At 35.1% G+C, this 27,770-nt stretch overlaps 1 long non-coding RNA gene across 10 annotated transcripts in view; it reads left to right on the top strand.

The window, feature by feature from the left end:
* The window catches only part of LOC119626230 (uncharacterized), a 198,410-nt gene that overhangs the window by 62,076 nt on the left and 108,564 nt on the right, over positions 1-27,770 (top strand). For 2 of the 10 annotated variants that reach the window (XR_012090387.1, XR_012090385.1), the window contains one exon: positions 3,303-9,288. The exons of 6 other annotated variants lie outside the window; for them this stretch is intronic. This is a non-coding gene — a long non-coding RNA (uncharacterized lncRNA). Of the gene's footprint in view, positions 1-3,302; positions 9,289-27,770 lie in introns of those variants that run through there. 2 more of the 10 variants (XR_012090390.1, XR_012090391.1) reach the window with 2 other exon arrangements.

Genomic DNA, 27,770 nt, shown 5'->3' with positions numbered 1-27,770 from the left:
GGATTCAGTTTCAGCTTTCTACATATGGCTAGCCAGTTTTCCCAGCAACATTTATTAAGTAGGGAATCCTTTCCCCATTTCTTGTTTTTGTCAGGTTTGTCAAAGATCAGATGGTTGTAGATGTGTGATATTATTTCTGAGGGCTCTGTTCTGTTCCTTTGGTCTATATCTCTGTTTTGGTGCCAGTACCGTGCTGTTTTGGTTACTGTAGCCTTGTAGTATAGTTTCAAGTCAGGTAGCATGATGCCTCCAGCTTTGTTCTTTTGGCTTAGGATTGTCTTGGCAATGCGGACTCTTTTTTGGTTCCATATGAACTTTCAAGTAGTTTTTTCCAATTCCATGAAAAAAGTCATTGGTAGCTTAGTGGGGATGGCATTGAATCTATAAATTACCTTGGGCAGTATGGCCATTTTCATGATACTGATTCTTCCTATCTGTGGGCATGGAATATTCTTCCCTTTGTTTGTGTCCTCTTTTATTTCGTTGAGCAGTGGTTTGTAGTTCTCCTTGAAGAGGTCCTTCACATCCCTTGTAAGTTGTATGCCTAGGTATTTTATTCTCTTTGTATCAATTATGAATGGGAGTTCACTCATGATTTGGCTCTGTGTTTGTCTGTTATTGGTGTATAGGAATGCTTGTGATTTTTGCACATTGATTTTGTTTCCTGAGACTTTGCTGAAGTTGCTTATCGCTTAAGGAGATTTTTGGGCTGAGATGATGAGATTTTCTAAATATACAATCATGTCATCTACAAACAGGGCCAATTTGACTCCCTCTTTTCCTAATTGAATACCCTTTGTTTCTTTCTCCTGCCTGATTTCCCTGGCCAGAACTTCCAACACTATGTTGAATAGGAGTGTTGAGAGAGGGCATCTCTGTCTTTTGCCAGTTTTCAAAGGGAATGCTTCCAGTTTTTGCCCATTCAGTATGATATTGGCTGTGGGTTTGTCATAAATAGCTCTTATTATTTTGAGATACATCCCATCAATACCTCATTTATTGAGAGTTTTTAGCATGAAGGGCTGTTGAATTTTGTCAAAGACCTTTTCTGTATCTATTGAGATAGTAATGTGGGTTTTGTCTTTGGTTCTGTTTATATGCTGGATTATGTTTATTGATTTGTGTATGTTGAACCAGCCGCGGCTCTGAAATTGAGGCAATAGCCTACCAACCAAAAACAGTCCAGAACCAGACGGAGTCACAGCCAAATTCTACCAGAGGTACAAGGAGGAGCTAGTACCATTCCTTCTGAAACTATTCCAATCAATAGAACAAGAGGGAATCCTCCCTAACTCATTTTATGAGGCCAGCATCATCCTGATATGAAAGCCTGGCAGAGACACAACAGAAAAAGACAATTTTAGACCAATATCCCTGATGAACATCAATGCAAAAGTCCTCAATAAAATACTGGCACACCGAATCCAACAGCACATCAAAAAGCTTATCCACCACGATCAAGTGGGCTTCATCCCTGGGATGCAAGGCTGATTCAACATATGAAGACTTTAATCTGACTAAGAAGCATAAAAATATCTGGTAGAATAATCGAATGTCACAGGCTAAATAAAAAGGTGCAAATACATCAGTAGGAAACTTCTTATAAATTTTATTTAATGTTTTATAGATGATCAACTCCTAAGCTCTAATATTTTTGCCTATATTATTGAGAAGTAAAAACATGGTAGTCTGCCATGCTAGAAAGAGTTTTAACATATAATATGTGAATAATGTGGATATTATTAAACATAGAATTTTATAAGGAAATATTTATGTACCAAACTTAAAAGGTTATGTAGCATTTTTACCTTAAAATAATGATTGCCACCTCTTTTTGTAGATCTTTCCTTTCTCTTCTGTCATCCCACAAACATATATTCTTAGTATTAACAGTTAAAGACGCTGAATCAAAAATGTTTATTTTTTTCCAGCTTTTTTTTTTTTTTGAGAGAGAGAATTGCTCTGTCTCTCAGGGTAAAGTCTGGTGGTGTAACCAGAGCTCACCATAACCCTGAACTCCTGGAGTCAAGAGATCCTCCTGCCTCAGCCTCCTGAGCAGCTAGGACTACAGGAATGTGCCACCGTGCCTGGCTAATTTTAAAAATGTTTTGCGGAGACAGGGTCTTGCTATGTTGCCCAGATTGTTCTCAAACTTCTTGGGTCAAGCAGTCTTCTCGCCTCAGCCTCCTGAATTGCTGGGATTACAAGTGCGAGCCACTGTGGATGGCTCTTTCCAGCTTTACCTGAGGTATAATTGGTATATGAAAACTGCATATAACTAATGTATACAATTTGGTGAGTTTGGACACATATATATGTACAATTGTGTTACAGTCACAGTAGTTGAGGTAGTAAACATACCTATTACCTCCAAAAGTTTCCTTTTATTCCTTTTTTGTGTTTTTTGGTTGTTGTTTTTTGTTTTGTGGCAAGAACATTTAGCATGAGATCTACCCTCTTAAAAAAACACTTTTTTTCAGTACTAGTTCAATTTATATAATACCTGATTATTAAGTATAGGCACTATGTGATACAGTAGGTCTCTGGAATTTTCTCTTGTATAGTGTGTCATTACACCAATTGAACAACTCCCCGTATTTGCACCTAACGCCATCTCCTAGTGTCCACCATTCTGTTGTCTAACTTCTGTGTATTTGGCTAGATGCCTCATGTAAGAGCAGCCATGAAGTATCTGTCTTTCTTTGACTGACTTACTTTTAGCATAACTTCTTTCAGGTTTCTCCATGTTCTTTTAAAATGTCACCTTAAATTAAAAAATAATTATTACTAAAACACCAATCACAGAAAAAGAAACTTAATATATCAAATTCCTGCCAAAATTATTTTAAAATCACCCTTTCCAGAGGCAAAGCTTGTTCAGAATCATCCATTGGGGAATATTTTCCTACAAAATGTAACTTCGAAAGATCCAGTCTAAAATCATCTATTTTAAACAGTATTTCAACATATTTTAATGAAGCCCTATGAATTATGAAAATAGCCTTCTAATAATACTAATAATATACCTGAATAAGACCTTGTAACTTGTTGCTTGCTAAACAACTTGTTTTCAGACGCTTCACAATTGATATTTGATATAGGTGAAGCAGGAATCATCTTGAGAAAATAGCACTGAGCAGTAATGCCCTGAAACACAGCATTTGTTGTCTCCAAGCCACTGTTAAAGTCAGGACTGGAATAGAGAAAAACCCAGTGTATCATGAAAACTGAGGTTTGGTTCTATGTAATTTTCAGCCTGCTTTTGAGTTTATTTTGTTTCAGCTGAGCTTTCTGGCCCTCAGATCTGCCCCTGACCTTTACCACCTCCTCATCATCCACTCTGGTCTGCACCCTCTTGACCGCATCTGAGGCTGCTTTGGGGCTGGATGTCTGCTTCAGGGTTAGGAAATGGACACATCTACAGAATCTCTCGTGACAACACACTCAGCCTGACCAAGTAATTTTCTGGGCAATTTTATACTTTTATAAGCATGAAAGATGTTTTGATTCTAAAACATTCTGTCCTGTTCTCTAATCATTTTAGTCTTTTAAAGCTTATTGTCTTGGAATAGTTACAATGTTTTGCTCATCAATTTCTTTGTAGCCCAACAATTTATAACAATATTTCTAAATTTCCAGAAAAATGCTATTGCATTCTTTCTTTTCTGCAGTTCCTCATCATTGTCATAGAGCCTGTGTTAGGGAATTTAGTGAGAGACTGTCACATGGGATTTACTTTAGAATCACCTGGGAAACTTTCAAAAATTCCAGAGGCCTGGTATCACTCCCAGAAATATGATGTAATTGGTCAGCACGGACTTAGACATCAATAATTTTTAAAGATCCCAGGTGATTCTACCATACAGACAGAGATGAGAAACACAGAATTAGATCATTTCCAGGAGCCACAGAAAAAATGTAAACTCTTCTTCCATTCTTTATCCTTTCAACAAGTTATATTACTAAAAATTGACAAACCAAACTCACTATGAATGTATACTTACAGAGTTGTGGCTCCTGATTCTATTTAAGGTATGTTAAAGTAAAAGCAGTTAGAATATGGAATTTTTTTCACTTGACTATGCTAAAGAAATACTGGTGAGAAATGTTTTGGCTCATTTTTTGTTCTTTCTACATTTTATTTTGTAAAAATTTAAATATTTAGTCATGCTATTCAGTCCTTTACCCATTTTAAGTCTTTTAGTAAGATTTTATAACTTTAAACATACAGATACTACATATCATTTATTAGGTTTATTTTAACATTTAACAGAGATTTGTGACTATTATGAGTATGAATATGTAATAAATTATTACAAATTCTAATCAGTTACACTGATGTAATATAGAGTTATTTTCAAGTGTTGATCTTGTACCCAGTTATCTTATGCAATAATCTATACTTTCAGTGAGCTCTAGTTTATGTCTTGTAAGTTAATATTATAAAATGACAACTTTGTAACCCTTTCAGTCACTGATTTCCGATATTTAGATCTCCTTTTAATTTTAATTTTTCTTCAAAACTGTCTGAGACTTGGAGTATATTTTAAATAAGTGTGGTGATAATGAATGGAGAGGCTATTGTTTGTAACTATTCATCTGTTCCATCTTTTATTTTATTTTATTTATTTACTTGTAATTTCTTTTTTTTGTTTTGTTTTGTTTGAGACAAGGTCTCACTCTTTTGCCCAGACTAGAGTGTAGTGATGCAGTCATGGCTTAATGCAACCTCCACTTCCTGTGCTTAACTGCTCCTCCCAAGCATGCCCCATCATAATTGGCTAACTCTTTTTTTTTTTTTTGGAAAGATTGGATTTTGCCACATTGCTTAGGTTGGTCTCCAATTCCTGAGCCTGAACTCAAGCAATCCGCCCGCCTCGGCCTCCCGGAGTGTTGAGATTACAGCCATGAGCCACTGAGCCTTACGTGTTTCCTCTTTTAATCAATGACTTGATTTTTGAAATGAGCAATTCAAAATTATCCAAATATCTCATCTGCATTAAGGGCAGCTGACCTAAACTCCACTTTGAAGTTTTAAATTTTATTGTTCAAGAGTAATAATGACTGGATCAATGATACAGGCCTCAGCCAATCAACATACGGCGTTACCCTTAGGCAAAATGAAGGATATAAATTGAATATATGAACTAAGATGAGGCTAAGAGACATGGACAATGACTTGCTGGAGGATTTTGGAAATGAAGTTTCTTCTCTCTTAAAAGAGATCTACCAAAAGAGATAGGTTTCCTTCTTCCCGATGTGGGACTCAGATGTCTGACATTATACTATAACCACTTCTCCATCGTGAAAAAAAAATTGAGGCTGGCAGTGAAGCAAGCACAGAGTGAATTTGAATAAATTATATTGGACAGAATTACCAAAAACAGAGATAGGGTGACTAGATTAAGTCAATCTTGAAGGCTGAGTTATATCTGGTCTTCTAGTTTTGTGAGCCAAAAATTTTTCTTAACATATGAGAAAGTTTATAAAGTAGAATGTCAATGACAACGGAAGGTAAAAAGCCTAAAGTAATGGTCTTGCTTGTAGCAAAAATCTAGGCATTGGTAAGGTTTAGAAATTTATAAAGGACATCAAATAGGGGAATAGGTCTTAAGAATTTAGATATAATCACTCAAGTAAAAAATTGCCTCACAATTCCAACTTTCAAGTTATCAGAAAAGCAATAATAACAAAAAGGTAACTAATGAAAGGCAGGTAGGGAGGGGGAAAATAAACAGTAACAATATGCAGTAATAGAAAAATGCAAATTAACCTTCTTTCGCACTTTTGTAAAAATAAATTAGCTTAAAACTCAGTGGCTTGAACAGAGTCTGAAGAACTGAAAATACATCTACTACTACTTTGTAAAAATACAAAAGTTGTTTCTGGAGTGTAAAGATAATGGGTAATTTGTCCTTAGATAGTGAGGGTTTATTGCTTGGCTTTCTTGCATGATGTATTAGTATCATACTCACATTTTCATGCATACTTATCTAGTTACAATATATAATAACAAGAAATGCTATTTTTCATTTTGAGATGGGCATATTTTTAACTGTGTACTTTTTAGAGAAAAACCATTATTTTTTTCATACATTTTCATAGTCATTTCACACTCAATAACGAAAAGAAGTAAATAAAACACTTAACATTTTAAAGTACTTTTCGTATTATTCTGTGTCATTAGAAATGAAAAAAAGTCTTTTCCATTACACTGATCTTCGTCTTCCTGTTCTGTATTCTGCTATGAGTGCTCTGTTTTTCAATAAAGTGTATGTGTTAAACAACAAATAAATGTTCCCCTGCCTTGTTATAGATTATATTACAGTTTAAATGTGTTACATGTTTAATATTTTATGTTTGTTTATTATATGTAATATATGATCTATTTAGACATATACTACACATATAATAATGATATTATGTGACTAAGTAGAAAAGCAAATTGTAGTATCATTCTTACTCAGGAATCTAAACATGCTGTCCTGGGAATGTCTTTTCAGAGTAGGTGACATTAGAGCAGAGAATTTAATATATTGAGGACATAGGCAAGACTACCATCAATATATATGCTTAATTTGGTGCAAAGTCTTCCTTACTATAATTCAAGCTCCGCGAGGTCAGATTATATTTATCTTTTATGCTACTCAGTAGTCAGTGCCTAGCAAAGTGATTGGCTCTTGGTAAGTACCTATGATGGCTAATTTTATGCATAACTTGACCAGTCTAAGAAATGTCCAGGTAGCTGGCAAAACATTATTTCTGAATGTGTCTGTGAAGTGTTTCCAGAAATGATTAGCATGTTAAAAAAATTTCACTTTTATTTTAAATCCAGACGGTACATGTGCAGGTCTGTTACATGGGTATATTGCATGATGCTGAGGTTTGGAGTACAGATCCTGCCACCCAGGTAGTGAGCATAGTATCCAATAGGTAGCATTTCAGTCAACACAACTTCCTCCCCTCCCACCTCTAGCAGTCCAGAGTGTCTATTGTTCTCATCTTTATGTCCATGAGTACCTAATGTTTAGCTCCCACTTTTAAGTGAAAATATATGGTATTTCCTTTTCTGTTTCTGTATTAATTCACTTAGGATTGTGGCCTCTACCTGCATCTGTGTTGCTGCAAAAGATGTTGTGTCATTCTTTTTTATGACTGCATAATATTCCATGTTGTATATGTACCACATTTTCTTTATCCAATCTAGTGCTGATGGGCACCTGGGTTATGTCATGTCTTTGCCATTGTGAATAGTGCTGCAATGAACATTATGAGTGCCTGTGTCTTTATGGTGGAACTATTTATTTTCTTTTGGGTATAACCTAGTAATGGAATTGCTGGGTTCAATGGTAGCTCTGTTTTCTTTTAAGTTCTTTGAGAAATCTCCAAACTGCTTTCCACAGTTGTTGAACTAATTTACATTCCAACCAACTGTGTATAAATGTTGCCTTTTCTCTGCAGCTTCACCAGCATCTGCTATTATTGGAGTTTGTAATAGCCATTCTGACTAGTGTGAGATGGTATGTTGTTGTGGTTTTTATTTATATTTTTCTGATGATTAGTGATGATGAGCATTTTTTCATTGGTTTGCTGGCCACTAATATGTCTTCTGTATTAGTCCATTCTCACACTGCTAATGAAGACATACCTGAGACTGGGTAATATATTAAAAAAAAAACAACAACAACAAAAAAAAGAGATTTAATTGATGCACAGTTCCTCACATTGAGGCCTCACAATCATGGAGGAAGGTGAAGGAGGAGCAAAGCCGTGCCTTATCTGGTGGCAGGCAAGAGAGTATGCGCACTGGAACTCTCCTGTATAAAACCATCAGATCTTGTGAGACTTTTTCACTACCCTGAGAACAGCATGGAAGAAAACCTGCTCCCACTATCCAATTACCTCCCACTGCATGCCTCCCATATCACATGGGGATTGCTACAATTTATGGTGAGATTTGGGTGGCAATACAGAGCCAAACCATATCATCTTCTCTCAATGTATAGAAATCAATAAATGTGATACACCACATAAACGGAATTAACAACAAAACAAATATGATCATTTCAATAGACCCAAGAAAAGCTTCTGATAAAATCCAACATGTCTTCATGATGAAAACCCTTAACAGATTAGAGGCATTGGAGGAACATACCTCAAAATAATGAGCCATCTGTGACAAATCCACAGCCAACATCATACTGAATAGGCAAAGCTGGAACAATTCCGCTTGAGAACTGTAATAAGACAAGGATGCCCATTCTCATCACTCCTATTCAACATAGTATTGGAAGTCATAGCCAGAGCAATCAGGCAAGAGAAAAAAAAAAAAAAAAAAAAGACAACCAGACAGGAAAAGAAGTTATCAAACTATCTTCACTGACAATGTGATTATATAACTGGAAAACCCTAAGACTTTGCCAAAAGACTCCTATAACTAATAAATGACTTTAGTGAAGTTTCACCAAACAAAATCAATGTACAAAAGTCAGTCGCACTTCTGCAAGCAAATAACGTTGAAGCTGAGAGCCAAATCAAGGACATAACTCCTTTTACAGTAGCCACATAAAAAACTGAAATACGTATGAATACAGCTAACCAAGGAGGGGAAATATCTCTTTGAAGAGAACTACAAAACACTGCTGAAATAAATCAGAAATGAGACAAGTAAATAAAAAAACAATCCATGTTCATGGATTGGAAAAACTAATGTTGTCACTGCCCAAAGCAACTTACAGATTCAGTGCTATTCCTATCAAACTACCAATATCATTTTTGACAGAATTAGAAAAACTATTCTAAAATTAAGAGGGAACCAAAAAAGGGCCCAAATAGCTAAAACAATCCTCAGCAAAATGAACAAAGCCAGAGACATCACATTACCTACTTCAAAGTTACTTTAAGGATGCAGTAACCAAATCAACATGACACTTTGACCAACGGAACAGACACTTTGACCAACGGAACAGAATAGAGAACCCAGAAATAAAGGCCCATACCTACGTCCATCTGACCATCAATAAAGCCAACAGTACCAAGCAATGGGGAAAGGACTTTCTATCTAATAAACGGTGCTGAGATAACTGGCTAACCACATGCAGAAGAATGAACTGGGCCCCTTTCTTACACCATATACAAAAATTAACTCAATGTTGATTAATGATTTAAGTGTAACATCTCAAACTATAAAAATCCTAGAAGAAAACCTAGGAAATACCCTTTTTGACATCAGCTGTGGCAAATAATTTTTGGCTAAGTCCCCTAAAGCAATTGCAATAAAAGCAAAACGGACAAGTGGGAATTTAATTAAATGAAAGACCTTCTGCACAGCAAAAGAAGCTATCAGCAGAGTAAACAGACAACCTACAGAAAATGCTTGCAAGCTATGCATTCAACAAATGTCTGATGTCCAGAATCTATAAAAAACTTAATAAGTAAAAGACAAATAACCCCATTAAAAAATGGGCAAAGGACATGTACAGACACTTCTCAAAGGATTAGCATTTGAGTCAGTAGACTGAGTAGAGAAGATCTGCCCTCACCAGCATGGGTGGGCATCGTCCAGTCTGTAGAGGGACTCAGTAGAACAGAAAGGAAGATGAAGGGCACATTCTCTCTTTGTCTTCTTGACTGGGACATCCGTCTTCTCCTCCCCTTAGACACTGGAGCTCTTTTTCTTGGGCCTTCAGACTAAAATTTACACTAGTGACTGTCCCTCTCAGGTTTTTCGCCTTGGACTGAATTATACCACCAATTTGCCTTGGGTCTCCAGTAAGAAAGTGCTATCCAAATGGCATAAAACGGGACTTCTCAGACTTCATAATCATGCAAGCCAATTGTCATAAATTTTCATATATATATTCTGTTAGTGCTGTTGCTCTGGAGAACCCTGACTAATATAGCACTCCATAAATATATGTCAAATAAGTGAATGAATACCTGAAATAAATATAGTCTGGCTCTATCCTCAGTATAATTACAATATTCCATTTGGTCCAGATATGTAGATTTCTTTACAACAACAAAAAATGAAATGTTGAAAATGAACATTAACAATTTAGATGGTATTTCTTGGAGAAATTCTGAAGAATTCTATGCACAGAAATAATAAAGACTTACAGATATCACTGCAAATGATATCGCCACCTCTCTGACTCTGGAAGTGATCCCAGAGAGTGTGCTCTCCTCTGTGGCCTCCATAATACTCTATGGACTTGGAAGCCCCTATTGTGGCATGAATATGACAGTTACGGCCAAGGGATGCTTAGGGTTTGATTCAAGGCTGTTAAGAGCAAGGAAGAAATGATAAAGTGTTGCTGTCTGTCTACCATGTCCCAGGGCAGCATAAGTGACACTAGAGAATGGAGAAAGTGAGATAATTATTACCCATAAAAACGTAGTCTTTCTTAGTTTGGAGAGAAACTTATAATTCTAATAAGATTTCCAGTAGAATGGTCATATTGCCAATTCCCAGTTTCTACTTTTTCTAAGAGGAATGAGGCTACAAGAGCCACACATAGGTAGAACAAAGCATCCTGAATTGAATTCTATTAGCCTTTCCCAAATTTGATTATTTGTTTTTCTATGTTTACTTGTCATTTATGACAAGTAAAAGTCAGCTTTTGCATGGTATCTAAATAACAACCCAATTCCTCACCCATCATATATGTTAGAATCCAGTTTCTCACAAAGGGAATTGGTCTGTGTGTTGTTGAATCACTGTGTCTGTGGGGAAAAGGAGTGGTCAGAACTTCCTGATTCTCCACTTTGCTGATATCCAGCATTATTTTTAAAATAATACCAATGATGTCACTCATTATGTGACCCGGTAATGTGAGAAGCATACACTTATTTTCACACAGGACTGTTGTGGCTGTGAATTAATATTCTCTGTTTGTAAACAACAGAAGTGAACTCTTACTAAATACCAGGAAAAACAAGAACAAAGCAACCCTTCAGATTTAGATTTTGTGAACTAGTAAACAATCTTTTTAAGGCACAGTCATTGGGGGAGAATCATTAGCTCCAATTGTGGTGCTTTGCACAAGATCCAATTTGAAGGGGAACTTCACTTTCTAGCTTAGGTTATTTTTCCTTCTTAATTGATAGTTTTACAAATTCTTAATTGACAGTTTTACTAAGACTTCTTATAATGGAAGAGATAATTCTAAAAGAAAAAGACTGTACTTTTAGCAAGAGAAGGAGAAAAGCTTTGTGGGCAAAAATATTGGATTCCCACTAAAAATCTTATATGATCTTTTTTAAGTTTTCAAATGGTGATATCTTCACTTGATTCTTTCCAAACTTGTTCACCTTTCTTACTCCAAAATCTTTGGTGCATTTCAGTAGCTAATAGAATACATTTAAAGTTTATTAGCATTATATTTGAGGATTTTGTTAATCTGAATGCAACTTGTACTTTCCATCTCTTATCTCTTTCCAGTTTGACTTCCCTCTTCACCAGTGCACTCCTACCACTATCCATACTGGTCACATAGGCTTATTCCAAATTTTCCAAATATATAAGTCACTCGTAGAACTTTATACATGCTTGCCATTTGCTTGGAATGCATTTACATCTCTCTGTCTCTTTCTCTCTGTGTCTGTCTGTCTCTCTTTCTTTCTCTCTTTCTCTCTCTCTTTCTCTCCCTCCCACTCTCTCCTCACCCCAACAACTCGCCCAACTCAGACAGTTTAGAATATTATCATCTCAAGGAAGAAGGAACCTAGAGAAGTAAAGTTATCTGGCAAACACTCCAACATAGATGCTTAAGGGCGCACTGCAACATTCTGTGTAAGCTTTGTCCAGCTTGTGTGCTGTCATCTTCAGTAATGGAAAATTTACTGCTTCTTGATGTAGCCCATTTGACATTGTGATAAAGTTGACTCTTGGAAACCTCTGAAAAGACAAGGCTGGAAAAACACAACTCATTCTATAAGGTCTACCTCATGTGTTAAGTCTTCTATGAAACATATTCTGATATCCAGAATAAAAGTAGTCACCCATATGTGCTCCCAAAGTTCTAATATTATTATATTATACTACTATTATATATATAATATATAATATATATTCTGTATATAATATATATTATATACACATAAATATATAGCATTATGTATATAATATATTTTATATATACATATATAATATATATTATATATACATGTATAATATATATATTTATATATTTTTTTGAGATGGAATCTCTCTCTGCTTCCAGGCTGGAGTGCAGTGGCATGATCTCGGCTCACTGCAATCTCTGAATCCCTGGTTCAGGCAATTCTTCTGCCTCAGCCTCCTGAGTAGCTGGGATTACAGGCATCCACCACCACACCCAGCTAATTTTTTGTATTTTTAGTAGAGACGGAGTTTCACCATGTTGGCCAGGATGGTCTCGATCTCCTGACCTCGTGATAAGCCTGCCTCAGCCTCCCAAAGTGCTGGGATTACAGGCGTGAGCCGCTGCACCCAGCTTTATATTATTATGTTATACTAATGTCCATTAGTATTTATTCATACTAATAATATTCCACATATTGCCATCTATTACAATTACTTTTGCTTGCCTTTACTTCCAAGTTTGATTTTGATTTTCTTATAGATAGGTACTATGCATTAACTTTGACTTTCTAGTGCAAACCAGTGGAACCAATCCCCCCAACCCTGGATGCCAAGGGACGATTGTAAACTATCTGATTCATTTCCCTATTAGAGGGGAGCAATAATCTTTTTGACTAATGATGTTATCTCCTAAGAGCTTCTTAGAGTTTGAGGTTATACAAAGTCAGGAGTACTAACATCACTGACGTAGTGCCTTAGTTATTTGCAAGACATCATTCAGAAGCAGTGCTAAAATATATATATGTATTTTAGATTTTTAATGTTAACATTTTTCATTCACTGGTGTATAGTAAAAAAAAGAGTATACTTGTCTGCTTAAATATAGGCCTTTTACACTGCATTACTCTAAAATTCAAATTTCTTTCCTTGACCTCTACTATTTCTTCTGTCTTGTTCCAACGTATTTCTATTATTACTTTTTCAACACGCATCTAGTAAATCAAATAGTGGTAGAGATTGTGGATGACATTTTTAAAAAGGCAAAGGAAAACTTACTAATTAACAATAATTATCATAATTTTATAATCAACAACTACCTATCATATTTTCTTTGAAAAAAGTGACATGTAAAAGTGTTCTCACAGAATCAAGTAGACAAGTAAAACATTATTGGAGGGGACATTTGGGAGTACACAGGATAGTTTAAGAAAACTTGAAAAATGTGTAAAACAGAAGTATAGCAGGAATTAGGGGCTCCTAAACCCACCTATCCCTGTGAAATGAAATGCTTGCCTTAGCTTTTTTCTCAGATTAAACAGACCTCAAATAGACTTCCTCTAAAACCATCTTTCTCCAGGATCACTACATACCTACCCTATCTGTGACTAACTGGAAGGGTTGTTTATTTCCCCTGTTCCTACTACTCAGCAACAAACACAGACTATTCAACTACAAAACATAAGCTCATAAATAATGTAAGGATGTAGCTACACATTAAGAAGATTGATTTTCCCAGGGGACATTAAGAAAACAGCTTATTAGTACATAGTCCCAACTCATTTGTATGTATGTATTTATCTCTATTTTTATAAGAATAATAATAAATCTTCAAGGTGAACAAAGTCAAACAGTACGAATATATCACAGAGTAAACATTCATTAATATTGATAATGATCTCTGAAAATTGTATTCTATGTTATCTTAATTGATAACTTAGAATCCTTGAGAAAAGTTTACATTATGCCCTTTGTAATAAGGCAGATAAATATACAGCAAATACATGCTCTCTAATAGGTATGTACTAATACCTGGAAAAGTTACGTGTGTGTGTCTGTGTGTAAATTTGTTTCCTGAAATTGCCAGATAAATGAGTCATTCATTAATCAGGAAATATAGTCAAATAATCAAGAATGTGTATTTTTACATGAATTTACCATATGAAGATAATACTCAATCTTGATGAGGAAAATATGAAATAGTCATATTCATATTTTTTAAAAATGAGAATATGTAGGGGTGACCTAGAAAATATACTACAGAAATTTTTCCTAAGAAAATAATTTATCTTAACAAATTTATCCTGAGAAAATGCTCAAACACTTATGTATAACCATTTCATTTAGTATTATTTTTACTAGCAAAAATTTGAAACTTGCTAAACTTCAAAAGTGGAAGTTGATCAAAAACTATAGCTAATTCATTTAATAAACTACAGATTCATTAAAAATTATAATGCTATAAGTTTATAATAGAAAATATTAAATTAAAAAAACACAACTACTTTTATAGTTTGTTGCTTTATTTCATTATTTTTCTGAATTTGCTAATTTTTATTTACAAATCATATATCAAAATAAGCTGTTATCAAATAAAAATATCGATAATGTTTATGGCATGTACTGTTCCCCAACATCTTGCCCATTCCCTTGAGTACTATATTGAACTTATGTTGTAATAGCAAAGAGAGCACACTGGTATCTACAAAACAGAAATATAAAAGATTTTTGTAACTTGTATGCAAGGTTTAGTAGATTGGGCTCCCACTGGGAAGAAATCCAGGAGGCACCATTCCTATTGTAGTCAATGTGAAAAATTCCCATTGAGTTTATACAGTACACAATCTGCATGGCTAGATGAGGAAGCCTTGGTAGGAGGCCAAGGAATGATGAAAAAGAGAAGGATCCAGGGGATTTCTTGCTATCAGTAACAGAAGGGATGGTTGTTATTCCAAGTCAGAATTCAGTAAATGGCCTGGAGGCCATAAAAAAGGATTTTCTGGAACACAGTCATACTCACTTGTTTTAATATTATCTATTGCTGATTTTATGCTATAACAAAAGAGCTGACTATTTGTGAGGATATAGTCCACAAAGATGAAAATCTTTACTATACTACTCTGTACAGGAAAGGTTTGCCAACCTCTGCTGAAGTACACTGCAATCGTGAAAAAAATCAAGTAATAAAACCAAACAAGTAAATAAAAAACCTCAGAGGGTATAGTGGATATTACGATTGTCCATAAATATTTCCGATTCTCTTTTCCTTTCAGGCATATAGGAGTATTGCTCTTTTTTGACTCCCTGAACTTTAAGCAATCCCATAGGTCTTCCTTTGGCAATAAAATGTGAGCAGAGGTACCATGAATCACTTCCTTATTGAAGTATTAAAGTGAATATATGTGACTTTTCATGCTGTGCCTTATCTTGCTGCTGTGGTTATCGAAGCTCTGATGATATGGAGGTGTAACCTGGGTTACTGAACTCCATCATGTAGTTCAGTTGTCCTGGAGAATTGCCTAAACCCAACAGAAATTGTGTGAAAGAGAAATAAATCTTCAGTGCAATAAGTATTGAGATTTGAGGGCTGTTTATTACCATAATATTTACCCACCCTATCATGACTGATAAAAAGAACAACTTTTTTTTTTTTTAATAATGTATTGGTAGCCGGTAGATTCACAGTGAAAAAAAATATAGCAAGTTAAACAGTAACAGAAAGCCATTTCTTCAGCTGCCTGCAGAGCATGAACATGATAGCTATAGCATTCCTCAAAAGAAGTATTTATGACTGCTGTCTTAAATCGAATTTTAATAACTAGGAAAGCATATATATTCTTACTAATATGCCCATATCTACATATTTTAAGTGGTAAATCACTATAGAATTCAAACAGTTTGTCAAAGAATTATAGTCATAAGAACATTTTAATGAAATTAATAGAATAAGAAATAAAAATTGATATAATGCAATTTTAATTATCAGAAATATATTACGACATCAGTTTTAAAAAATTCTTACATTTCATAAACCTATGATTTTATTTTTAAGCATTACCATCTATGGTACAGTGAAATAGCAAATTGACTGGAGCCAGTAGTCCATTATTTTAACAATTGTACAGCTATGAACATAACAAAATATGTTTGCCTTTTTAATTGTAGCACAAAAGAACATGGGCTTTAAAACTGAAGCTTGGATTTGATGGAACCTTTTTTTTTCAAAGGAAAATTAAAAACTAAAATACTTAGATTTTGTTTCCCTCCTGAATTTGCTGGTGTCAAAGCTGGGTTAAATAAAACTCACAAGCTTGGTCTTTTCATGGCAGTCATGAATTTTCCATGAGGTTGAAATTGAGATAGCATGAAAGATTTCCCCATTGTGTCACACTGAATGTTTGAATTTGGTTTGGTCAACATTCTCTAGCACATAATCTTTTTATTCTCCCCGAAACCCTAAAGCACCATTTGTGAATCTGGCAAATTTCTTAACCATTCACATTTGAGATTCATAGTTTATTATATCAACTAAGTTTCTAGACTCTCTTGGATAAATCAAAGTAGTAAGCTTTGAAAAATTGGAAAAAAAAAAAAAGGCTTATCTGACACTTGATAAGTCTTGAGGAAATTTTGCTATTCTATTTATCCCTGTTAAAAAAGAAGAAAATGGTATGCTTTCCATTTAGAAATTATTAAAAGTATAACTTATGTTTTTAAAATATCATAAAGAAGAAATTGTTATATATGTATACATATATAAACAGATACACATAACCTACAGATGATAATTGGGAATTATTTTGTAATGAGTTTATACTAATTATATCTTAAATAAAAGAAACATAGATAAGGAAAATAAATTTGGGCAGAACACACTTCAAAAGAAATAACTTAATCATAACATTTCAATTATATCTTCATTATTATTCTCCCTGAACTGTTGTGGCACATATTTTTTAAATTGAGTCACAAAGGATTTTTTTTTTCAGACATAAATTGGTAAAACTATTTGGAGCATGAAAGAAAAGATCAAACGGGCCAATTGGGAACAAAACATAGTGATCAGAATTCAAGATAAGCCACAACACATAATAATCCTAATTACCAATCTTTAATTAAACTACAGGGAGAATTTATGTCCCAAATAAACTCTTTCCAGAGCTTTTTCTGACTTCAGGATTGAATGTTTCAATGAGTATAAATAACAACCAAAGAGGAAGCTTATTATTTAGTGTCTTCTTATGTATAGAAATCTAAAGTCAGAAATAACGTATGTTAAATACAAAGTTCAAAACAAAATATGATCTTCAGAGGTGGTGTTGCAAAATATTTGAAATTAACAAGCTTATTAATTCTGACAAAATTGACAAATTTATAAATGCCCAACTGATGAATTAAAGAACAGAGAATATCGGCATTGTGTTCAGTGAATTAATTTAGAAATAATCTACTGCTGCAAAGTAGATTTTCTCTGGGGAAAAAAACAAAAAAGCCAAATGGGTTTTATGTGGTTGGGTATGGTATTAATGTGAGTTAGCCTCTACTTCCAAGAGTAGACCTACTCAGAGTGTACCGAATAAATTTCATGTTTCCCATTGTCCTGGCTATCGGACTGAGTTTTACTTTTTTCTGACCCCAGTTTTGCTCTCTTCTTGGAGAGCCTTAGTCAAGGAGGTAATTGCATTGAGTGTGATTTTTCCCAGTAAGGAAGATCTAATGTTAATTTCCACGTGTGTTAAATCTAATCAACATTGCACAGTGTTATAGTTCACCCAATAACTGAACGTTTCTTCTAAAAATTTTTTTTGGTATGGGTCTAATTATTTATTGCACTTCTTAGTTTTAGATTTTTTTTTCCTTTGCTTGATTTTTTTTCAGAAATTTCTAGAGATGTAACGTACTGTGGTGTAATATCTGACATTTCTTTGCTAGAATCTTACCTTCACTCTCACAGATGGACCCCCCCTGTGGCTATGTTTACACACTATGATCCTAGCTATTTTTCCTAGTGTTGGAATGTTGGTCTGAGATATGGAAATGGTGAGTAGCATTAGAAGGTTAGCCTTAGCAATAGTTGAGCTTTTAAGGTGGGGTAGTTAAACCCTTTCATTGAGACTAAGAGTTTTTCTTCGTAGAAAACTTGCAAGGAAATTTTCTCTTGGATTGGATTCTGTGAGACAAGATAGCCCAATGTTTCATATGAAATAGTTTTTATTTGTTGTTTACTTGTTGTGCTTAAGTCAATCTACATTGGTGTCTATTCTCTCAAAATTCTAATACCCAAATAATACCAAAGCATTGGCATTGGCAATCCAGCATAACTATAATCAGTGTTGACACTGTCTTTCATCACTTCAGAACATAGTTTACTGTTAAACATGAGACACAATGTCTTATCTGAGGAAGATACACATATTGCTTTTGATGACTTTGAACAGAGCCTTCTTACCAATGCCCCAAACTATCAAGCTATTTTAAGTAATGCAGTCTTGAGTGAACAACACATATTTTAATGACAATTTTACAAGTAACATATGTAAATTCTAGTAACAGTTAATGACATTCCTTGTAATTGTGATGACATTGTTCTCTATGTGATTGTAGGAAATTGGCTAAAACTGTGTGACAGCTGCTAGTGAACTCATTCAGACTGACAATATGCTTAAGTAGCTGTCTCTTTTAGTATAGAGAAAATATCTGGAAAAGCAATCTTTCATTTTAATTCTGAGAACTTGGTGATTTTTTATGTCCTGATTTTTTAAAAATTAGATTCAAACCAGGTTACTGTACGTCATTCTTCCTTGTTACTTATTTACAAGAATAACAAAGAACCGAACCTTGATCTCCTAAAAATCGTTAACTCATAGGATACAACAGTCTTGAAAATGACAGTTTAAGAGGAATAAGGCCTATGATGAGTGAATTCTGGGAACATAAAGTGCTGTAAAACCCAAATATAGATTCAATATGACAAAATTGACCTCCAGTAAAAGAAAAGTAAAATCTGCTTCTGGTCCTGAAATGCATTATGCATTTTCTCCAATGAGAGTTGTTATCCTTTATTATCAGGAAACTTCTGCATTTTTTTTCCTTTCCCCAAACCTTAATAAGATCATGTTAAATATTGTGATTATTTACATAAATATTGCTTTTAACGATGCCATGAACTCTTTTGAAATAAAATTGCACAGTTCGGAAGCTCAAAGCAGCCACTGTTCATTCTAGTTTCATGTCTCTTTTTTGTTCCTTCTTAGAATATCCATTGGTGGTCCCCACTGTCCTGAGGGAGAGAGCTCTTAGAGACCAGCAACCACTTGTCATTTACCTTGTTAATGGTTATTTGAGTATACTTCCCAATGAATATTTCTTAATGATGAATTAAAAATTAGAAATTATTAATTTGATTGTGGGAGGGAGATATTTTTGGCATGTTGCCAGGAGGAGAAATACATTAATATTAATGAATGTCCACACAAGCCTTTTCTATCTAAGTTTTAAACACTTGAAAAAAACCTTCAAACAAGACTCTGTCTCAGACTTTAAGAGAATTACCAGAAAATAAGAAGACCAACACAAAGAAGGCAATTCAAAGAAAAAAATGAATACGGAAAAATGAAGAGGAGTGGATCTAGTTTCTTTAAGTTTTTGGTTTTCAAAGTTACTTCATAGAGGGAATGAGGCACAATCACAGATTTCAACAGCTCAAGCCAAATACAAGCACTTTAATAAATTATTTCCTCTATATTATGTTGGACTGAATATACATTATATACAGATCACTTTTAGTGAGTCTAATGACTTCTGTGAAAAGATGTAAGATAAATATTGTATAACAATGGAAAAAAGTAATTCTTGGGAAAAATTAATGAGGATAATGTAAAGGTGACAAAAACAGTGATAATCCTCCTTATATAGTCTTTGGAAACTGTCTTTCACATACATTGAGGGTTCTATTAAAATAAGACCTGAATATTAAAACTGATAATAGAAATGTGTCTGAACTTGTAGTTGGAAGGTAATAAAGCACCATTTTTAAAGACAACTTTTGGAGGTTGGACAAAATGAAGGCAACTCAAGGAAACACTATTACTCTTATTACAACTGCTACTAAATGTTTTACAGCAAATAAATCAAGAAAACAAAATAATTGTATAAATGTATTGAGGAACATATAGAAAGACATAAATGTAGATATTAGCTCAATAAAGACAACTTCAGCAGAGGAACAGCGATAACAAAACACAGATAGTTTTAAATAAAATGAAGCATTGCTTGCCAAGGCTGCTGAAAAACAATATCTGATAGGAGCGTATGTATGAGTATGTTATTGGTAAGAAAATTATATGTAAAAATATGTGTAAATATACATATACACAAGGATATAATTGTAACATAGATACACATATATAACACAATTGTAAAATAGATACACATATATATTACAGTTGTATCCTGTGCCTTAGATAGCAGTGGTAAAAGGATCACCTGATTACATGATTACATATCCACTGGAAAATTGTTTTTCCATAAATACCTTCTTAAACTTTTGGTCTCCAGTTGAATATGTTCTAAAGGAGACCTTATACTCCATACTATAATGACGTTTTGACATGAAGAAGCAAAGAAGTCGTACCTTTCTTTAAGAACCATTATATCTAATGATTTTTCTGGTATTCATATCATTGCTAATTTATAACCATTAATACCAATGTGAATAACAATATAATTAAATGAAAACACTTTGAATTTCAATCATGTGATGTTTGAAAATATTCCATATTCAAAATGTTATTGACAGCAATTTATTGGCTATTTTCTAGACAGATCATTCTTTGAGAAGTGCAGAAAAAAAAAAGAGAGCTACACAATTTACCCAGGAGGTATTTATAATCATTAGGTAACATCAAAATTGGCAATTATGTAAATTGGAAACTGTGGTTTTTATTCAGTGGAGCTGTATTAAATCTTCATTGGTACAGCAGAAAAGTGAGAGTTTAATTTTATACATTCTTTCAAATTCAATTTATGATCACATAAATGTGCTTTTCCATATTAACTTTCTCATAAAGAGCACAATTTTTCCTTTGAGGAAAAAAAAGTATTTCAGTGAACAAATTCAAGAGGCCTTTTTATCTGGCTTCAATTATGGGAAAATAAATCTAGAAGTACTGACTGTGTTGATTAAATTCTTATAACTTTACAAGATTAGAGCAAGAGTCTTTGAAAATAAAAAGCCTTGATTGATAATAATGTTGAAAATATTGTTAAAAGCAAGGTCATCCATACGTATGATTAAAGGTAGAAAGAGTTTGAAATTCAACTCCAATTTCTCAGTGAAGTATGATAGACAGAGAGTTTGTTCATAATATTTGAAAGTAGATTTTTAAAAATTTAGACTTGATACATAATCTAAAACAAAATATTCTCAATCTTATGCTTAACCTCATGCCATAAAGTGAAAAGGGTGCTTTGAACTACCCTGGATAAATTTTAGAATCATTTTATTGAATAAATTACTGGAATAGAAAATGTCCTATATTTACTACTGCTTGCTTTTTGACTGCACCCTGGCCCATCCCACTGTTGATATTCATTCATGCATGCATGCATGCATTCATTCATTCATTCATTCATTCATGTATTCATCCTTGTGCCTAATTTTCCCAAAGAAAAAAATTTTGCAAAATCAGCATTGTCTGGTTTTTACTCCATGTATATTCACTTTCTGGATATTTTCCTGGTTTTATATTTGGTGTTGATAGTCATTTGTACACACAAAAAATATTAATTCCTAACTCTTTTCATGTTTTTACCTATAATTTCCTAGCTTTCATCTAAGACTCTTGCCAATATTCCTATGACTTATCATGTAGGGTATGCTGGTTAGTGTTTAAAAACTGAGTCTCTAGAAGGAAAATAAAAAGAAACACGCTTATTTGCAGCATTTGCTTATTTTATGGTAGGATAGTCTCACCATGGATGATGCAATTCGCTCATAAAACTCCTGAAAATATACAAGCAACTCCATTGAACTGGTACTAGCTAGTTCCAGCACACCACTCTAAGTACACTAATTTTAAAGAGAAAACATATCTTTTTTGAGAATTTTCCAAGAAACTTCAAAAAGTTAAGAGCACTTTCTGGCTCCAGAATGCAGAAAGCCTGTAAAGGGTGTCCCTTTAACCGTTACAGCAAAAAGGAATGAGATAAACTTCAGATTCGTAATTTTTTTCAAACCCAACTAAACCTACATTTGCAGAGCCATCAACTGGCCCACAATATAAGGAGAGACAGGAGTCTGAAGGAAGAAAGGACAAGTGTTCACTCTTCTACTTGAGGGAAACCCAGATGGACTCAGGTACAAAGAGCACTGCTAGAGTGTGTGATGAATTTTTAGAGGCTGAATGTGGGATGGAGAGTGTAGAGCCTGTGAGGACCCCTAAAACTGGGGAAATCCCCACACAATGGCAGACTTTCTGTTTGTAAACTCTTACAGGAACTCACAGAAAAGAATGGGAAGATTCCTAAGAAAATGTTTTTGGTGGTACAGACTTGAAAAGGGGAACATCAGTGGTGTGGGAATGTCAAAAAACTTTATCTGGACCCTTCTCCCCTGTCTACCATATGAAATAAATGCCTTAATCTTTGAGGTGGAGGGCATAACACTGCCACCTTAGGAAAACAGGTATAAACTAATTGCTGCTGGAGGAAGGAAACAGGAGGAAAAATAAATACCCCTGGAAGAAGAGCAGGAGCAGGAATATGCACTGGGCCCAACAGATGAAGTCTGGGAACAGAGAACTGTGAATGCTACATCCCCAAGACGAGCACATCACATCTGCCTAGGATCAGCCTTAGGCAGGCAGCCCAGTTAGCATATGCCAGTACTGTGGAGAGGTGGGGGAGGTAATGGTGCAAACAGGTGAGTAAAATCATTGTCAAAATTTTTTTGAGAATAAAAGCAGGAAAGAGTAAATGTTCTAAAGGTCTCATATCATTGGGATGTCAGTGGCAACAGTGGTAAAATAGATCTATTTGGTGTGAGAAAAATAAATAAATTCTAAAGGTAATTAGAAAAAATTCAGATAATGAAAAGGAAGTATGAAGATCAATAATATAAGTATTAGCAATATAAAATAATATAAGAATTATATAATAAATAGAATATAAATAAAAAATGTAAATCGTGTATATTAGTCAAATCCCTGAATGAGAATGACCTGAAGTCCTACATAACAAGACACTATCAGATTAAGAATATAAATCAGCCATAGTCTTTCAATAAGTAATACAGCTAAGTCAGAATGAGAGTTTAAGAATTAAAAAACGGGGCCTGGGATGCTGACTTACGCTTGTAATCCCAGCACTTTGGGAGGCTGAGACAGATTGCTTGAGCCCGGGAGTTCAAGACCAGCCAGGACAACATAGCAAGACCCCTTTTCTACCAAAAAATGCAAAAATTAGCCAGGCGTGGTGGTGAATGCCTATAATCCCAGCTACTTATGAGGCTGAGATGAGAAGTTAATGCTACGGGAAGCCATGTTTGTGCCACTGCCCCCCAGCCTGGGTGACAGAGCAAGACCCTGTCTCAAAAAAAAAAAAAAAAAAAGAATTAGTATGCCTAAAACTATATCAGACGAATGACAACAGAAACAAAACATGGTTAACATTAACAATGAAGAAATGTAAGATTCAAATCTAAATAAAACTAAAGCAAGTCTCAATTTATAAAAGTATTGCATTAGTCTGTTTTTAAACTGCTATAAAGAATACCTGAGACTGGATAATTTATAAATAAAAGAGGTTGAATTAATTCACACTTCCACATGGCTAGGGAGGCCTCAGGAAACTTACAATTGTGACAGAAGGGGAAGCAAGGCACATTTTACATAGTGGCAGGTGAGAGAGAGAGAGAGGACGGGGGAACTGCCACACACTTTTAAAGCATCAGAACTCGTGAGAACTCACTCACTATTATGAGAATAGTGTGAGAGAAACTGCCCTCATGATCTAATCACCTCTCACCAGGTCCCTCCGTTGACACATGGGGATTACAATCTGAGATGAGATTTGGATGTGGACACAGGGCTAAACCATAATATTCTGCCCGTGGTCCCTCCCAAGTCTCATGTCTTTTCTACATTTCAAAACCAATCATGCCTTCCCAGCAGTCTCCCGAAGTCTTATTTCTGCATTAACTTGAAAGTTCACAGTCCAAAGTCTCATCTGAGACCAGGCAAGTCCCTTATTCCTAGAAGCCTGTAAAATCAAAAGCAAGTTAGTTACTTCCATGATACAGTGGAGGTATAGGCATTGGTAAATATTCCCATTCCAAATGGGAGAAATTGGCCAAAACAAAAGGGGCCACAGGCCCTATGCAAGTCCAAACCCAGCACAGCATACATTAAATCTTAAAACTCCAGAATGATCTCCTTTAACTCCATTTCTCACACCCAAGGCACGCTGATGGAAGGAATGGTCTCCCGCAGCCTTGGGCAGCTCCATTTCTGTGGCTTTACAGGGTACAGCCCCTGTGACTGCTTTCACAGGCTGGCATTGAATATCTGCAGCTTTACCAGGTACATGGTGCAAGCTGTCAGTGGATCTAACATTCTGGGGCCTGAAGGACAGTGGCCATCTTTTCACGGCTCCACTAGGCAGCATCCCAGAGGGGACTCTGTGTGGGGGCTCTAAGCCCACATTTCCTTCCACACTGCCCTAGCAGAGGCTCTCCATTAGGGCTCTACTCCTGCAGCAGACTTCTGCCTGGACACCCAGGTGTTTCCCCACATCCTCTGAAATCTAGGCAGAGGCTCCCAAAATTCAACTCTTGTCTTCGGTGCAGCTGCAGGCACAACGCCTCATGGAAGTCACCAAGGCTTGGGGCTTTCACCATTTGGAGCAACAGCCCAAGCTGTTCCTTGGCCCCTTTTAGCCTTGGCTGGAGCTGGAGCAGCTGGGACACAGGGCACCAAGTCCCAAGTCTACACAGAGCAGCAGGGCCCTGGGCCTGGACCATGAAACCCTTTTGCCTCGTAGGCCTCTGGGCCTGTGATGGGAAGGACTGCCATCAAGATCTCTGACATTCCCTGGAGACATTTTCCCATTGTCTTAGTGATTAACATTCAGCTTCTCGTTACTTACTCAAATTTCTGCAGCTGGCTTGACTTCTCCTCAGAAAATGGTTTTTCTTTTCTGCCACATGGTCAGCCTGCAAATTTTCTCCACTTTTTTGCTCTGTCACCTCTTGAATGCTTGGCTGCTAAGAAATTTCTTCTGCCACATACCCTAAATCATCTCTCTCAAGTTCAAGATTCCATGGATCTCTAGGGCAGGGACAAAATGCCATCAGTCTCTTTGCTAAAGCATAGCAAGAGTGACCTTGCTCCAGTTCCCAATGAGTTTCTCATCTCCATGTGAGATCACCCTAGCCTGTACTTAATTGTCCATATCACTATCAGCATTTTGCTCAAAACCACTTAACAAGTCTCTAGGAAGTTCTAAACTTTCCCACATCATCTTCTGAGCCCTCCAAACTGTTCCAACCTCAGCCCATTACACAGTTCCAAAGTTGGTTCCACATTGTCAAGTATCTTTAGAGCAGTGCCTCAAACTCCTGGTACCAATTTCCTGTATTAGTCTGTTTGTTTGTTTTTGTTTGCTTGTTTGAGACAGTGTGTCGATATATCACCCAGGCTGGAGTGCAGTGGCAGGAACATGGCTCTTGACCCTCCTACTTCAGAGTCTGGTGTGGCTGGGACCACAGGCACATGCCACCATTCCTGGCTGACTTTTTTTCATTTTTTGTAGAGATGGGGTCTCACTTTATTGCCCAGGCTGGTCTGAAGCTGTAGGGCTCAAGCCATACTCCAGCCTCAGCCTCCCAAAGTGCTGGGATTATGGGTGTGCACCACTTGAAACTATTGTTTTTCTTTTTTAGAAACCTCAGTTTTTGCTCCTAATGCCTTCAACTGATTGAGTGAGATCCACTCACACTACAAAGGGTAGTCCATTTATTTATTTATTTATTTTTACTCTATGGGAAATGTATAGCCTTCATTAAAAAAATTCATAGTACTTTCAAAAATGCAAAAACAAGAAAAGAGAAGAATTTAACAAAGATTATATGTGATTAATAAAATAGAAAATGGAAAATTGTAAAAGCAGAAGTGGATTCAAACATGGTTTCTTTGACTAATAATGCCAACAATATTCTTGATATTTTGATTCTGTAAATTAAAAAGAATAAAACTATACAAGATTTGGAATGACAAATAATAATCACAGGGAAAATTGGATAAAAGAATTATAAAATATTTCGAATAACAGTTAAATGACTTCACTCCAAAAGAAATGACACTATCTCTGATGCATATTTTAAAACCTTTATAACTATAATAACAAAATCTAAAAAGAAAACATGAATAGAAAAGCATAAGACAAATTATATTTTTAATATAAAAATTTTAAATAGATTAAATTTTTAATAGATTAAATATTAGTAAATTGGATAAATAAAATTCAGCATTGGATTACAAAAATAAATTACAACAAAACTCTGTTATTTTATATCAGAAAACTTGTCAATAAAACATTGAAAAAAATAAATATGTCTACCTTAGAATAATACAAATAGTTTCTCAAAGCTATTTATGTTTATTCTGTGATGCTGAGTCTTCTCATTCTCCTAGATGAAATGCATAGACATTCTCACGACTTTTCAGGTCACTGAAGGTAATTAATATTCAGTACCCTTAAGTCCAGTCCAATGTAGTAATAAAAAGTTTAAATGTCATCAACTTCTTCTTCATCTCTCTTCTTTCCCATTTCTGGACCACTGCAAGATGGTCAACTGGTATTGAAAGAATTGTGAGTGCATGGCTGCTTCTCCTTACCCCATTGCCCAAAGAAAGGATAACGGAATTAACAGTTTCTTTTCTTTACTGGACAAGAGGAGATAGAGGGAGAGTAGGAAAGAGTCAGTAAGGATTTTACCTGACTAGTGCTATTGTCAGGTGGCAAAGCCATCCCCAGGTTTGTAAGCTGTTTAAGCTCTAATACTCTCTGGCCTTCTTTCATCTGGTTCAGCTCTAATCCTTAGAAAATACTTACGAATCCTTTGTGCTCAAACTTCGGATATAAAAACCATCCAAAGCACCACTTCTACTTTTCTCTATATTGAGAGCATATTTGAAACCAGTGCCCCTCAACTCCTTTATATTTCTCAGACATAAATAGAAGACAAAAGAAGCTACCCCAGTGATCCCACTGAAGCCCCTTTCCATGACCAGAGGTGATTGTGGGAGCCATACACCCTCTCCCTTGGAGGCAGCACTGATTTTCCCTAAGGAACCACTTTAACCTCCCACAACCCAATAACTTTATGGGCTGTAAGTGGTTGTTAAAAATATTGAAAAATGGATTTTCATTTCCTTATGTAAATAGATGATGCTAGTCTCACAATTCATTTTGCAATGTGAAAGCTGTTTTGCAGACTTAGCAAAATCAGAGACAAAAATAGTTACACTTTTAACCTTATAAATCTAATAATAAACACAGAAATAGAATTGTGAAAATGGTTCATTTATAGCAGCAATTTTAAAAGCTATAAAAATAATTTAAACAGACAGGAAGTAAGGAATAGAACAAAACACTCCATATTTTTAACATGGGTTACTTGGTTAGAGAGGATGTGTGGAGAAATAAGTAAGTGGTGGAAGAAAGGGTATGCGAGAGACAAAAGAAAAAGAGATAAATCAACAGAAAAAGATTGCTGTAAAAACAACGAAAACAACAAAATAATCTTACATACAAAATTATATATTTGTGTGTGCATTAAAAAAAAAATAGTTAATTAGAATTCTATGTACTGACCTGTAGGGTCGTTCTTGACATATTATTCAGTGAAAAAAATAAGTTGTTGGGTAGT

The sequence above is a fragment of the Chlorocebus sabaeus genome, chromosome 21 (assembly GCF_047675955.1).
Source record: "Chlorocebus sabaeus isolate Y175 chromosome 21, mChlSab1.0.hap1, whole genome shotgun sequence".
NCBI lineage: Eukaryota > Metazoa > Chordata > Mammalia > Primates > Cercopithecidae > Chlorocebus > Chlorocebus sabaeus.
Note: the sequence above shows the minus strand (reverse complement) of the source record. Positions and strands in the feature narration are given on the sequence as shown.